The sequence below is a fragment of the Eriocheir sinensis genome, chromosome 5 (genome assembly GCF_024679095.1).
Source record: "Eriocheir sinensis breed Jianghai 21 chromosome 5, ASM2467909v1, whole genome shotgun sequence".
Lineage (NCBI taxonomy): Eukaryota > Metazoa > Arthropoda > Malacostraca > Decapoda > Varunidae > Eriocheir > Eriocheir sinensis.
The window spans coordinates 4,347,057-4,361,855 of NC_066513.1; the positions used below are offsets into that span (position 1 = coordinate 4,347,057).

General features: G+C 42.5%; 1 long non-coding RNA gene across 1 annotated transcript; it reads right to left on the bottom strand.

Annotated features, from left to right (window-relative positions):
• Positions 1–7,393: 7,393 nt before the first annotated feature.
• On the bottom strand, positions 7,394–11,017 carry LOC126982546 (uncharacterized). Its single transcript, XR_007735220.1, has 3 exons — positions 10,757–11,017; positions 9,687–9,819; positions 7,394–9,206 (listed from the first exon to the last, which is right to left on the bottom strand). It is a non-coding gene; the product is annotated as an uncharacterized LOC126982546 (long non-coding RNA).
• Positions 11,018–14,799: the final 3,782 nt, after the last annotated feature.

The window sequence follows — 14,799 nt, forward strand, 5'->3', positions numbered from 1 at the left end:
CCACCTTGGTGTCATCTGCAAATTTCGATATCGTGGATTTCAGTCCTGATTCTAGGTCATTGATATATATGATAAAGAGGATGGGTCCCAGCACTGACCCTTGAGGCACTCCACTAGTGATTGGAAGCCAATCGGAAGGCTGTCCGTTGAGTAGTACTCGTTGTTTTCTGTCGGTGAGCCAATCTCTTATCCACGCGATCAGATTGGCTCCGATGCCCGCCGAGTGCAGTTTCTTAAGGAGTCGCTCGTGCGGTACCTTGTCGAAGGCTTTCTGAAAGTCCAGGTATATAACATCACTGGGGATGTAGGCATCCCAGTTCTTATATATACCTTGGAAGAAGTCTAATAAATTCGTTAGGCAGGAGCGCTTGTTTCTGAAGCCATGCTGGGTGTCAGAGATTATATTATTGTTTTCTAGAAACTTAACAAGTTTATCTTTAATAATCTTTTCGAGTATTTTTCCTGCCACTTATGTCAAACTTATGGGCCTTTTTTGAAAATCGGTGTTACGTTCGCCATCTTCCAGTCTTCCGGGACCTTGTTTAGTTGAACTGACCGGTTGAATATGTTAGTGAGTGGTTGAAGTATTTGTTGTTTAAGCTCTTTTAATAACCGCGGTAACAAACTGTCGGGTCCTGTTGACTTGTTCGTGTCGACTTTGTGCAAGTACTTTTTTACTTCTTGGTGGAGGAGGAGGAGGAGAAGGAAAAGGAAGGAGGAGGAGGAGAAAGGGAGGGCGAGGGAGGGGAGGGAAGAACGGACGAGGAGAGGGAGGAGGAAGAGGGGGAAAGGGAAGGTGAGGGACAGGTGTGGGAGGGAGGGACGAACGAGGAGGCGGAGGACGTGGAGGAGAAAAAGGGAGAGGAGGAGCAAGAGGAGGAGGAGGAGGGGTGGGAAGAGGGGAGAATGGGGACGGAAGAGGAAGGCGGGGAGGAGGAGAAGGAAGTAGAGAAGAAGGAGGGGTGGGAAGAGGGGAGAGTGGAAACGGTCAAGAAGGATGATGATGGGAGGGGCTACTGTGTGGGAGAAGAGAATACCAAAGCCGGTGATGGAGGGGAGGAGGACGAGGAAGAAGAGGAAGCGGAAGGGGAAGAGGAGGAGGCGGGGCTTGTTGCTGCTGCACTAACTAATAAATCTACCTGGCGGCGAGAGTCGTAACCCTATTCTGTAACTCTATGATCCTCTGATCATCCTTCTGAGTCTTAACGCAGAACATACAAACGTCCTTGGAAAGAAAGTACTGCTTGGCCATGCGAAAGCCACAACCGGAACAACGCTTGGGGGACGGCATGGTGAAGATATGGGCGAGGCAAGACGAAAATAATTTGGCGCGTTAAGACACTAACAAAAGTCCGCAGTTGCAGTGAGGTCGCCAGGTCAAATCTCTAGGGAAATAACAAACCAGCAGCTGCTGTCAGGTCGCAGTCAGGTCAACTCGCTGGTGAAACGGGTGTGTCTTGGAAAAAAAAGGCGCGGTTATTTCTACCTACCAAGACAAAACACGTGCCTGTATTATTATACTGATAAATCACTTACGTAAATAAGATAATAACTGTGTTCACTAGGTTTGCGTGGAAAGGTGAATTATCTAGTGTTTTGTGTGGACTTAGAAATTAACGTAGCTTGGCGCGCCTGATTCACGTGTTCCTATTATCACAAAACACTAAAGTATCCTAATAGTAGAAGGACAAGAAAACACAAAAGCAATATAAAATCGTGTAGCACTGGGTGCCCGTGAAAGAGTGTTGAAGTTAGTTTAGGTGTGGGAAGCTTAATACACGTGGCCTGAAGTAACTGTGGATAACTATATAACTAGATAAATATTAAATCAGAACACTTAGCGGTCTGTAGTATGCAGGTAGTGGTAATTCTCCCGATTGTGTAGTCCTCTAGCACAGCAGCAAGCTCCCAGAAGCACAGAACGCCTCAAAGCACACCACAAAAGCAGAGGAAAAATGCTAGTTTGCACCACACAGCAGCGGAGCAAAAAGTCAACGTCTTAACCCTAGGAAGGTCAGCGCACGACTCAAGAAGGTCAGCGCACGAATCATATGCCTCTATCTCGGTTGTGTTAAGCTGAATGACTTTTAAATTACTTCTCGCATATATTATTACACCACCACCCTTCTTGTGTAGACGACACTTAGCAAACGCATTGTAACCATTAATAGCCACTTCACTTGTAGGGACTAGGTTACTGATAATGGGCTAAAAGTCTCATACTTTTTTGGCTGTTACATTTTTATTTATTTTTTGCTGCTTCATGTTTTGTCTTCTTTCTCAGGGGACGTAGGATTTTTAGAAATGGAAGGCGTACTGAGTGCCAGAACCAGTCCAATTTCACCTCCTGAGCGAGACCTTCTCATGGGCCTCATCTGTGAGGAGAAGATCCTCCAAGATAGGAGGACAGACAGGAAGGTCGTCCTCCAGAAGAGGGCAGCGTGGGCCCGAATCACGCGCCTGTTTAATTCTCACAACCTTGGACCGCAGCGCACTGAACACCAACTCAAGACAGTTTGGGAGCGTTTAAAAGTAAAGTAAATGAAAAGAACGACTGAAAAATAATGCTATTCACATGACTTTCTAACTGAGAAATATATTCCATTGTTGTACATCTGTCGTAATATAAATAGCAACTTATGCACTTAACCTGGGATGCAATTTTTGCATTGATCCCATGAATCACCTGTGATCAATCACTATTGTTCAGCGTAAATATGGATTTTCAGATCATATGTATAGAACATTCATCCATCCATTAATAAACTACATAGGTCTTTATGTAAGGGTAACTGCCAAGTAAAGTCATCAACGTAGGGTTCAGAGAGGAAACCATGCCCATCAATTTCTTATTTGCATTTTTTTTTCATTGTGGGAAGAAATAGATGAGAGGTGTCCCAGGCCTATCAACCCATCCCATTAATATCCATTCACAAAACATATGAACGACAGAGACAGTATTCGTACAGCGTCTCTGAATGATCCTAATTAAAGCACACCTAAAACTACATTCTTGAATATATGTATATGTATATGTATGTATATATATATATATATATAAATATATATATATATATATATATATATATATATATATATATATATATATATATATATATATATATATATATATATATATATATATATATATATATATATATATATATATATATATATATATATATATATATATATATATATATATATATATATATATATATATATATATATATATATATATATATATATATATATATATATATATATATATATATATATATATATATATATATATATATATATATATATATATATATATATATATATATATATATATATATATATATATATATATATATATACTATGTATGAATACAATAATAACATATATTTACTGTTCCTTCATTTTAGGGCAAAGCAAGAACATCCAATGAAGAGGCGGGAGGACATGCGAACTGGTGGAGGTGCCCCTCCTGCAGATCTGCCAAAAGAATCAGACAAAGTGCTGACAATACTTGGCATGGATTTGCACGACACAGGAAATCCGTTTGACCTCGATGCAATGTCAGCCACGTGTGAGTTCCTATTATGACTGTTGTTTTGACTTCCATGTTTGTAAACTATGTAAACTAACTTTCTCTAAAAACTCCACTCTGGACAGTGGGCATATTTCTTCTATTCATCCCCCCTCTGACTCCTTTATGCCTGTTATTAAGATTCGTAAGAATGATGTTTTCTATGCCCTCTCTGGCCTCAATTCTCAGAAGGCTTATGGACCTGATGGAGTGCCTCCTATTGTCCTTAAAAACTGTCGCCTCTGCCTGACAATATCTACCTTTCCTTCCTGCTGGACATATGCCTTCATACAGCCTGTGCCTAAGAAGGGTGACCGTTCCAATCTGTCAAACTACCGTCCTATAGCTTTGCTTTCTTGTCTATCTAAAGCTTTTGAATCAATCCTTAACCGGAAGATTCAAAAGCACCTTTCCACTTCTGACCTTCTATCTGATCACCAGTATGGGTTCCGCAAGGGGCGTTCTACTGGTGATCTTGCCTTCCTAATTGACTCTTGGTCATCCTCTCTTAGCCGTTTCGGTGAATCCTTTGCTATTGCGCTGGACGTATCAAAAGCCTTTGATAGGGTCTGGCACAAATCTTTGCTTTCCAAACTTCCCTCCTTCGGTTTATATCCTTCTCTCTGTACCTTTACCTCAAGTTTCCTCTCTAACCGTTCTATTTCTGCTGTGATAGACGGTCACTGTTCTTCCCCTAAACCTATTAATAGTTGTGTTCCGCAGGGTTCTGTCCTATCTCCCACTCTCTTTCTGTTGTCCATTGATGATCTTTCCAAAACGAACTTGTCCTGTCCATTCTTACGCCGATGACTCTACTCTGCATTACTCAACTTCTTTTAATAGAAGACCCACCCAACAGGAACTAAATGATTCTAGGATGGAGGCGCCGGAACGCTTAGGCTCAGACCTTACTATTATTTCCGATTGAGGCAAGAAGAACTTGGTGTCCCTCAACGCCTCAAAAACACAGTTTCTCCACCTATCCACTCGACACAATCTTCCAAACAACTATCCCCTATTCTTTGACAACACTCAGCTATCACCTTCAACACTAAACATCCTCAGACTATCCTTAACTCAAAATCTCAACTGGAAACCTCATATCTCTTCTTTTACTAAATAGCTTCCTCGAGGCTGGGCGTTCTGTACCGTCTCCGCCAGTTCTTCTCCCCCGCAGTTGCTATCCATTTACAGGGGCCTTGTCCGCCCTCGTATGAAGTATGCATCTCACGTGTGGGGGGGCTCCACTCACACAGCACTATTGGAAAGAGTGGAGTCTAAGGCTCTTCGTCTCATCAGCTCTCCTCCTCTTACTGATAGTCTTCTACCTCTTAAATTTCGCCGCCATGTTGCCTCTCTTTCAATCTTCTATCTATATTTTCCTGCTGACTGCTCTTCTGAACTTGCTAACTGCATGCCTCCCCCCCCTCCCGCGGCCTCGCCACACACGACTTTCTACTCAAGCTCATCCCTTTACTGTCCAAATCCCTTACGCAAGAGTTAACCAACATCTTCACTCCTTCAACCCTTACGCTGGTAAACTCTGGAACAATCTTCCTTCATGTGTATTTCCTCCTGCCTACGACTTGAACTCTTTCAAGAGGAGGGTATCAAGACACCTCTCCTCCCGAAATTGACCTATATTTCGGCCACTCCTCTAACTCTTTATAGGAGCAGTGAGTAGCGGGCTTTTTTTTTTATCACATTTGTTACCTTTTTTATGCCCTTGAACTGACTTCTCTGCTGTAAAAAAAAAATGTTCATGAGATGTCAGAAACTGTGAAGTCTTAAGTATTCAGTCAAGTAATATTGCAAAGTATCCAGCAATAATAAACATTTTCGGTATGTAGTAAGAAATTAAATTAGCTGCGCCACACAGTACTCTGCTTCTGTATACTAAAATACATTTATTCTCAGCCAAGTCGCACCGGCATAGTCGACTCATCCGATTTACCAAGTCTCTCTTTGTGAGAGGTAAGATATTGGAGGTGATAACCATAAGCAATATAGCTTTTATCAGTAAGCACCCTCTTCAGCCAGAAGGCTTTTCAGCCTGTTATTCAGGCCCAGGTACCACCTCACCCACTTAGGCATGTCTCCCATTTCCACATTATAATTTTAGGGTCAGGCGGGTACATTTTATGCAGATTTCGTAGGTGTTACTTAATAAATTATTTGTATTGTAGCTGTGGGGTTGTGATTATAACTAGGCGCCCCCAGGAAAAGAAAAAAAACAGCTGGCAACCCAAGTGGAAAATCTGCAAAACCATGGGAGTAGTTTTACATAGCTATGCTTAGATAAATATGTTGCTGTAAGCAATTTGTTCATATAATTATAATCCAGTTGTTCACAAACTCATAAGTTTTAATGACAGTTGTGTGCATTGAGAGATAAGTTGATTAACAAAATGTTCCAACTACCTATAGTGTTTTAATCTGCAACTGTGTTATTTTAGGGAATATTTTTCATTGACAGCAAATTCACATTCAGAAACTAGATTTGAAGTGTGTAGTGTTGTAGCACATCCCGAGCAAGCTGCAACAAATTCCGTGGAAGAGGAGGTTCCAGCATCTCCACAGCAACAGACCCAGAGGAGGTGCCCGCCCCCTCACCATCAACTGCCAGAACGAGGCATCGCAGAACCAGAGCGGCAACCAGCTATAAAAACACCACTGCCACACCAGAACTCTTAGAAATTAGTACGTAGAAGGAGATTATGAACCATAGGTTTTTGGAGAAGAGGGAACGTTTGATTGATCTACAAATCAAACACATGGAAGTAAAAATTGCTGAAGCAGAAGAAAGGAAGGAAGAGGCTAGAATTAGGAAAGAGATAGCAAAAAAAAGAACTTGAAAAGCAAAATAATAGCTAAGGGTCTACAGAGGAAAGAAGTCGCAGGGAATGTTTATGTAATATAGACTAAGTTAAGGAAAGAATAAAACTATAAAGTAACTTGTGTTGTAATTAACAATGAAAATAAAGGTTTTACGAGAACATACATACGTACACACTTCTTCCCACCTCATCATTTATATTAGGACTTAAAACGCTGAACATCAGCTAACTAAATTGGGCAGTCCGTGAGGATGATGAAGTGTTGATGTACTCCAGCCCAAGTACAGGCCGTAGTGTTGCACCCTAAATGTAGACTATAAGAATGGTGGTGTCTCCATGATGCTTAGGGCCGCTTTCACAGTCGTCTGGTACGCACCCTAACCAAAGGCCCTACCATCCTTGTAGCAGGCGTTACCATCGCCTCGATCTGCTTTCACAGTCGCTGTTTTCGTGGTATCGGTGACTACCAGCGTGGTGACGGTCATGACAAGACGAAGGCGCGTGATTCGGCAGTGTTGGTATGCCGGAGCGGCGGGAAATGTCAACATGTCTGTCCTCTTCTGGACAAAGTGGAGTCTAAGGCTCTTCGTCTCCTCAGCTCTCCTCCTACTCCTCCTACCTCTTAAATTCCGTCGCGATGTTGCCTCTCTTTCTATCATCTATCGCTATTTTCACGCTGACTGCTCTTCTGAACTTGCTAACTGCATGCCTCCCCCCCTCCCGCGGCCCCGCTGCACACGACTTTCTACTCATGCTCATCCCTATACTGTCCAAACCTCTTATGCAAGAGTTAACCAGCATCTTTACTCTTTCATCCCTCACGCTGGTAAACTCTGGAACAATCTTCCTTCATCTGTATTTCCTCCTGCCTATGACTTGAACTCTTTCAAGAGGAGGGTGTCAGGACACCTCTCCTCCCGAAATTGACCTCTCTTTCGGCCATCTCTTTTGATTCTTTTTTTGTGGGAGCAGCGATTAGCGTTTTTTTTTTTTTTGTTATTATCGTTTCCTTTTATTTTGTGCCCTTGAGCTGTCCCCTTTGTTGTAAAAAAAATATGTATACATCAGCTGAGCGGAGGATTATGAAGGAGTAATATGAAAAAAATAAACGTACAAAAAGTAAACATGAAGACTAAATATAAAGAATAACTGTGAAGAATAAATATGATGAAAAAATGTGGAGTGTCTCGCTGATACACCCCTCAAATCTGCTGATAGCCTAATATTTCCGTGGCGGAAAAGGTGAAATAATGGTGAAAAGTATTTAATTAAAGTTCTCTTATATTAGCAGATGTCAGCAAGACAGACTCTTCACCTATATCAATTACATGTATTCATTATTCACACTTATTTATCAGACTTCACATTTATTATTTACTTAATAGGGCTGATTTCGTTATATATATGCCATATGCATACATAATAAGCTAACTAGAATAATACGAGTTTGACAAAGAAGGCATAACAGGTGAATAATGGTGACAAGTATTAAAGTCCTCCCTTCTTCTTTGTTGTGTACTTTTGCAACAATAACAATCAATCAATCAAATTGAAATTCTCAGCAGGAAGTTTACTGGTCAACAGGTGAAGTGAGTTCATGTCATTCAAATTCTTCTAATTTTTTTCTCATATTACCATTGAAGCCGTGCAACGTGTTGCTGTATTGTTTAATATGTTTCACATCTATTTGAAAACAAAATATTATAACCATTTGAGAGCAAGAATTTGTATTATTTACTAATTAATGTCATTGGTAAGCTCCACTGGGGAGCCCCCGCGGCTACCAGAGCTCCGTTACCAGAGGTTCCAATCTCTGGTACTGATGCAAGCAAACAGCGCCGCGAAAGACGACTGTGAAAGCGGATTTCTTGTTGGTAGCGGCGATCGCCGCTCATTGGTAACGATCAACACAAACAAACGTGACTGTGAAAGCGGCCCTTAGAAGAAGTCCCTGATGATTTGCTACCGTTTCCATCTGCCTTCTACATTTCCTTGTATATGTGCAGGAACCTCATTAGGGATGTTATTGACATTTATGTTCACATCCCTTCCATCTTGTGGCAAAACCAGCCTAGTTTTCACCGCAATATTGTGTAGTACCACACAAGCAACTACAATAGTTTTGGTGATGTCTAAATTTGTCCTGACTCTCTTCCTTAAGTACCCAAACCTCCTTTTTAATACCCCAAATGCCCGTTCAACAGTGTTTCTGGTTTGGGAATGACTGTAGTTATATCGTAAGCTCTCTTATGAGCATTATCTGGAAATGACACAGGTGTCATTAGATACCTTTTCAAGGGACATCCTGCATCCCCAAGTAGATGATACCTGGGATTTAAATTAACTTCTATTTCAGCACAGAGCCTGCTGTTTTAAAAAATTCGACTGTCAAGGACGCTCCCAGGCCAACGGGCAACAACATTATGAAACTGCAGGTCTGGCACACACACAGCTTGGACATTTAATGAAAAAAATAATTTTCTACACCTAAACATCTCAGGGTTTTCCACAGATGGTCTCAGTATAGAGGTATATGTGCAATCAATTGCCCCTACCAAACCAGGCATTCCACTGATGTCATGGAATTGTTCATTTGTTCGCCGCAGGTCATTGCCGCAAGGAGGTTTTATATAACACTAGCTCAAACTAACGATTGCTCTTGACACAATCTTCAAACATCTGCTGACAGTCATTTGCGACACATCATGGCAGTCCCCTAATGTCATCTGGTGGTCCCCCGTTGCCATGCAACGTACTGCAATCAGGGTTTGCAGGTGTGGCGGAACAGGACAGCCTGTAAAGAGAGGAAACTTATATAGTGACTGCAAACGACCAATGTACTTTAAATTACAATGTAATGAAAGGAACCAGTTCTTTTTACTTTACATTAAATTATAAATTACATTTGATCTCTATCTATCGATAGACTTTGGCCAATGTCCCCCATGAAGGGGAGTGGCCCACTCTCGGCAGATGTTGGTTCACTCACACACCCACACAACCATGCATATCATCTTAATCCCAAGGGGCTTTAGGGCATTCACCTCTTGAGTCAGTTGGGGCTGAAAGCTGGTCTTTAATTTCTTCAATGAGATCATACATTGAAGTTTTATTGCATCTGAAGCGATCAACAAACTCGTCGTCACTCATTGCTGTGAAGGGGTTCATCCGATCTGGAAGTGTACTGTAGTTACGATTTTTATATCAAATAACATCTAAGAAGCATTAGTGACAACAGAAACAGAAAAATATATAACTTGTCACCACATTTTACCTTTAACAATCCTGCGACGTGTACGTCCGATAACTCCCTGGGCATCTGCCTGATCATCCAGCTCCTCATCCAATTGATCCTAAGGTTCCCAGTTATCCCACAACTGTTGATACTCGTCCATGTTCTCAGATAGCTGTATAAACAATGGTAAAAATTATAACACATAAGTAACACCAGGTATATTTCCATACCCAACCTATCTGACCTAACCAACTAACTAGTGCCGACTGCCCAGGAATCGAACCCGGGCCCGCGGATTTGTAGATAGGCATGCTAACTACTACACCACAGAGGCAATGAAGCCTTCAACTAACCAATTTAAATGTTCACTTAGATTTAGGTAAAATGATACTTTCGCTACACCACTTCATTTCACTATTTATGACTTAATATTATAGTTATGGGATGCAAATACATGTTCATTAACAATATTAAGGCACGCAGGGTTAGACATATAAACTAACCTTACCCGACATGACCAAACTGAAGTTAACCTAAAGCAGTTTACCTAAGCTAACCTCTATCTAGCTGAAACCCTCAATACATTATAAACTATAACCATGTTTATGTCATGTTAGTTTTTTTAGAGGGGAGGTTAGATTGCGTTATGTTATATCTGGCTAGGTCAGGTTAGTTTCCAAACCTGTTTGACAGGGGCAGATATTCTTATCCCTAGGGAAAAGTGTGAAGACGTAAATGATATATATAAGTTGTGTTTGGGATGAAAATAGCCTAGTCAGGTCCTCGGCCATGTGTATTTTGGCATGTCTACTCTGAGCAATGAGGGCCACACCATATAGAAGGCCGTGGCACACGCGACCTTTTTACTTATTCACATAGGTCAACCTTGTCATTAAACAGCTAAAAACTAACATTATGACAGGGAAATGTACTCACCTGCTCCAATAATGGGATGAAAACAGCCTTAGTATGGGCCTCACCTGGCATGTATTTTGTCATAGTCAACTCTGATCAATGAGGGCCACACTCGACCTTTTTACTTGTTCATATAGGTAAACTCTGTCATTAAACTGCTAAAAACTAACATTATGACATGGAAATGTGCTCACCTCGTCCAATAATGCGAAGAAAAATACAGAGGAAGTCTCAGCGTCAGGGAGCGGGAAGGGGGAAGAGGCGCCGTCTGCTGTTCCTTCGTGTCTCCCCTTCCCCCGTGATGCGGCGGGTTCCGTCGCGGCCCAAAACACTCTAAGATTACGGTTTGTGTGACAAAGGATCCTCATGCCCACGGAAGGGGGAAGGGAATGTTTATGTTTGTGGGCCTTAGACTCTACTCTGTCCAGGAGAGCTGTGTGAGTGGAGCCCCCCCCCACACGTGAGATGCATACTCCATACGAGGGCGGACAAGGCCCTTATAAATGGAAAGCATATGTGCGGGGGAAAAGAACTGGCGGAGACGACACAGAACGCCCAACCTTGAGGAAGCTGATTTAGTAAGAGAGGAGCTGTGAAGTTTCCAGTTGAGATTTTGAGCTAAGGGTAGACTAAGGATATTTGGTGTTCATATATCCTTTTTCTTCTGTAGTGACCAAACGACCTCTCTCTGTGTGTGTAATAATAATAATAATAGGTTTATTAATGTAAGGCAGCCGTCAGGCTGAAAATATACAAATTAAATTAAAAATACAAGAAACTAATAGTAAATAGGCTACACTAGAGGGAGGGAGAGGGTGGGGGGTGGTTTGTGAGAGCTAAAAATAGAGACATAAGGGAGAGGGAGGGTGGTGTGAAGGGGGAACTTAGAGGGGTAGCGGCGAGGTGCTAAACTCCACCGCGGCCCTTTGGGTATGACTGTCACTGGGCATTGTTTATCATCCGTGTGTGTGTGTGTGTGTGTGTGTGTGTGTGTGTGTGTGTGTGTGGATAAGGACATTATACAAAGAAACACACAAAACACGTCAACAAAACCTGTTTATTCATATAGTTCACAGAGGCACACGGAATACGTTAACAAAACGTGTACAAGTATGCGGCACAAATCGTCAAGCAGCAGCAGGAAGCAGGTGAGGCAGATCCTTGTAAAGGCCGCCCACGAACACTGGCGGGGCGGACCAGGCGAGGCAGGAGACCACCGGATGCTGGCACACACACACACACACACTCACACAGAGCGGTCGTTTGGTCACCAAAGAAGAAAAAGACACACACACACACACACACACACACACACACACACACACACACACACACACTTGATTTATACGAACTCTGTCAGTATTGTTGCAGACTGTTTGTTTCCGTGATTATTTACAAAATTTAGACCAAATGTCTGTTTCGGTTATTATTTAAAGGAAGTGTGTGGCTGTGTGACCACACCCCGGCTCTGTGGGCGGGGTGGGGCCTCTGTGAACACAGAAGCTCTCGTATAAAAGGCAGTTTCTGGTCACCCAGTTGAAACATTTACTCCATATCTATTTCCGCTCCAGCGGAAGCTTAAGCAGGAGATGCATGGGCCCCGTGCGCCGGGAGCGGGGTCATGCAGGCACGGCCGCCTCAGCCCTCTTTGTCCACGAGGCCGTGGTCCCACAGACTAACTAGCCCCCCAAAACACTACAGAAGGCCTCAGCCCTCAGTCACTCCTGAGGGCGTGCCCGGGGGGAGCCGCCTCGGGGTGAGGTAATCATCATCCCTGTCCACATTCTCGTACACATGGACCGGTGCAGGCAAATCAATGGTAAAAGATCTGACTGGGGATGTGTTACGAGTGGGGTCCCACAAGGTTCGGTATTAGGTCCACTTTTGTTTATTATTTATATCAATGACTTAGACACAGGAATTAGTAGTGATGTTAGTAAATTTGCAGATGATACCAAGATCAGTAGAGTAATTGAGTCGGATCAGGACGCTAGTATTCTCCAAGGTGAACTCAACAGATTATATGACTGGGCGGATAAATGGCAGATGGAGTTCAATGTAGGGTATGTAGTATTTAAAAAGGGGGACAGGTCAGTTGCTTCAAACTATCGCCCAATTAGCTTAACATCGGTTATAGGGAAGATGCTGGAGTCCATAATAGCCAGGAACATTCGGGAGCATTTAGAGAAACATAGCTTAATTCACGACTCGCAGCATGGGTTCACAAAAGGTAGGTCATGCCTCACCAATCTCTTGTCCTTCTACGATAAAGTATTTGAGGCGGTTGACAGAGATGAAAATTATGATGTAATCTATCTTGATTTTAGTAAAGCGTTTGACAAAGTTCCTCACCAACGACTGTTGCTTAAATTACAGGCTCACGGAGTAGAGGGTAAAGTTTTGAACTGGGTCAAGGCGTGGCTTAGCAATAGGAAGCAAAGAGTGCAAATCAATGGTAAAAGATCTGACTGGGGATGTGTTACGAGTGGGGTCCCACAAGGTTCGGTATTAGGTCCACTTTTGTTTATTATTTATATCAATGACTTAGACACAGGAATTAGTAGTGATGTTAGTAAATTTGCAGATGATACCAAGATCGGTAGAGTAATTGAGTCGGATCAGGACGCTAGTATTCTCCAAGGTGAACTCAACAGATTATATGACTGGGCGGATAAATGGCAGATGGAGTTCAATGTAGGGAAGTGCAGTATTCTGAGTGTAGGTAGGAACAACCCTCACATAACTATTGCTTAAATGACACTCTCATAAGTAGGTCTGGGTGCGAGAGGGATTTAGGGGTCTTAGTGAGCTCTGATCTCCGTCCAAGGGCACAATGCATTCAAGCTAGAAATCGAGCTAATAGGGTACTGGGATTTATTTCAAGGAGCGTAAGCAACAGAAGCCCCGAAGTCTTCCTCAAACTATATTTAGCATTAGTTAGACCTCATCTTGACTATGCGGTTCAGTTCTGGTCACCCTACTATAGAATGGATATCAAAATGTTAGAATCGGTGCAGAGGAGGATGACTAAGATGATTCAGGGGTTGAGAAACTTGCCATACGAGGAAATACTCAAACAGTTAAACTTGCATTCTCTAGAAAGGCGAAGGGTGCGTGGAGACATGATCGAGGTTTATAAATGGATGAAGGGCTTTAATAAGGGAGACATTCATAAGGTTTTGTTGGTAAGAGAACCGGGTAGGACACGAAGTAACGGGTTTAAACTGGATAAATTCAGATTCAACAGGGACATAGGCAAAAATTGGTTTACTAACAGGGTGGTGGATGAGTGGAATAGGCTTAGCAGTCATGTGGTGAGTGCCAATACAATTGTCACATTCAAAAATAGACTAGATAAATTCATGGACAGCGATATTAGGTGGGGTTAGATACACGGGAGCTTAGGGTCAAAGGAGCTGCCTCGTACGGGCCTACCGGCCTCTTGCAGACTCCTGCGTTCTTATGTTCTTATGTTCTTAGGGAAGTGCAGTATTCTGAGTGTAGGTAGGAACAACCCCTCACATAACTATTGCTTAAATGACACTCTCATAAGTAGGTCTGGGTGCGAGAGGGATTTAGGGGTCTTAGTGAGCTCTGATCTCCGTCCAAGGGCACAATGCATTCAAGCTAGAAATCGAGCTAATAGGGTACTGGGATTTATTTCAAGGAGCGTAAGCAACAGAAGCCCCGAAGTCTTCCTCAAACTATATTTAGCATTAGTTAGACCTCATCTTGACTATGCGGTTCAGTTCTGGTCACCCTACTATAGAATGGATATCAAAATGTTAGAATCGGTGCAGAGGAGGATGACTAAGATGATTCAGGGGCTGAGAAACTTGCCATACGAGGAAAGACTTAAACAGTTAAACTTGCATTCTCTAGAAAGGCGAAGGGTGCGTGGAGACATGATCGAGGTTTATAAATGGATGAAGGGCTTTAATAAGGGAGACATTCATAAGGTTTTGTTGGTAAGAGAACCGGGTAGGACACGAAGTAACGGGTTTAAACTGGATAAATTCAGATTCAACAGGGACATAGGCAAAAATTGGTTTACTAACAGGGTGGTGGATGAGTGGAATAGGCTTAGCAGTCATGTGGTGAGTGCCAATACAATTGTCACATTCAAAAATAGACTAGATAAATTCATGGACAGCGATATTAGGTAGGGTTAGATACACGGGAGCTTAGGGTCAAAGGAGCTGCCTCGTACAGGCCTACCGGCCTCTTGCAGACTCCT